At 34.4% G+C, this 1,749-nt stretch overlaps 1 non-coding gene across 1 annotated transcript; it reads left to right on the top strand.

The window, feature by feature from the left end:
• The first annotated feature begins 1,370 nt into the window (after positions 1-1,370).
• Positions 1,371-1,432, top strand: LOC118553444 (small nucleolar RNA SNORD66). Its single transcript, XR_004926040.1, has one exon. It is a non-coding gene; the product is annotated as a small nucleolar RNA SNORD66 (small nucleolar RNA).
• The last annotated feature ends 317 nt before the right edge of the window (positions 1,433-1,749 follow it).

Raw genomic sequence — 1,749 nt, 5'->3', positions numbered from 1 at the left:
AATGCATGAGGCAAAATTGATATTACTATAAGGAGGGATAAACAGACTCACTACTTTAGCTGGAGAGTTCTATATTTCTCTTTTAGTAATTGATAACCAAGAAGAAAACAAGTAAGGATATAATTTATCTAAACAGCACTGTTAATCAACTTATCTAATTGCCATTTAAGAATACTCCATACAACAACAGCAGAACAGGGCGCCTGGGTCGTTGAGCGTCTGCCTTCGGCTCAGGTCATGATCCCAGGGTCCTGGGATCAAGCCCCGCATTGGGCTCCCTGCTCAGCGGGAAGCCTGCTTCTCCCTCTCCCACTCCCCCTGCTTGTGTTCCTGCTCTCGCTGTGTCTGTCTCTGTCAAATAAATAAATAAAAATCTTTAAAAAAACAACAACAGCAGAACAATATTTTCAAACTCACATGGAACGTTCACCAATAGCACCTCCTGTGCCATAAAACATACCTTTAAAAAGAAAGATCATGTTCTTAGACCCCAATGGAAGTAAACTAGAAATAAGTAACAGAAAGATGTCTGGGAAGTTCCAAAATATTTGAAGATTGAACAACACAATTCTAAACAACCCACATGGATAAAGGAGTCTCTGGAGAAATTACACAGTATTTTGAACTAAACGAAAATACAACTTATCAAAATTTGTGGAATTTAGAGGAAGCACTGCTTAGAAGGAAATTGATAACATTAAGTGCACATATTAAAGACTCCGATTCAATAGTCAAAGATTTTTCTACCTTAGGAATCTAGAGAAAGAAGAACAATTTAAGCATATAGCAAGCAGAAGAAAATTTATAATGTAAAGTGGAGCAGAAAGCAACAAATTTAAAATCAGGAAAACAGTACGGGAAATCAGTGAAACGAAAGGATGAGTCATTGGAAAGATAAAACATTTAGTAAATCTCTAGTCAGACTAACAAAATTTAAAAAAGAGAGAAATTACAAATTAGTAATAAAAGAAATGAAAGAGGCATTGTCAAAACTTTTGTCCTGGGTAAAAAGGATGATAAAGTAATATTAGAAACAACCTTATGCCCACAAATTTGATGGCTTATGTGAAATGGACCCATTCTTTGTAAGGCACAAGCTAACAAAACTTAAGGAGAAATAGATAATCTGAGTCATCCCATATCTATTAAAGATACTGAATCAATAATTAGAAATCTTCCAAATAAGAAAGCACCATGCCTAGATAGTTTCACTATTGAATTCTAACAAATGCTTCAGGAAGAAATAATACCTCATTAGTAATCTCTTCCAGAAAACAAAAGCAAAGAGAATGCTTCCTTATCTCATTTTGTGAGGTCAGCATTACCCAACACCAAAGCCAGACAATGACATTACAAGGAAGGGAAACTTCTTCCACTGATGACTTTTTGTTAGTGCCACGTGTCTGGGCCACAGACCATTATTTCTTAAGAATCTCAATGCAAAAATCCTTAAAAGTATTGCAAATTAAATTCAGTAATATATTAAAAATATATAACACAAGAAGTTGGATTTATTCTAGGTGTGGACACCATTTGAATTAATCCATCACATCAATAGGCTAAAGCAGAAAATTCAGATGTACGTATGAATTAATACAAAAAAAGCCTTTGGTAATAGATAAGACTTGGAGACATCGGTATGAACTCATGTTTATATAGGTGGTTACATATAGATAAATTTATAGAAATGTTTATATGCATGGGTTTGTATATACAAATATATTTTCTTGCTCTTTCAGATGAAAGCCT

Source organism: Halichoerus grypus, chromosome 13 (assembly GCF_964656455.1).
Source record: "Halichoerus grypus chromosome 13, mHalGry1.hap1.1, whole genome shotgun sequence".
Taxonomy (NCBI): domain Eukaryota; kingdom Metazoa; phylum Chordata; class Mammalia; order Carnivora; family Phocidae; genus Halichoerus; species Halichoerus grypus.
This window is presented reverse-complemented; position numbering and strand designations above follow the sequence as displayed.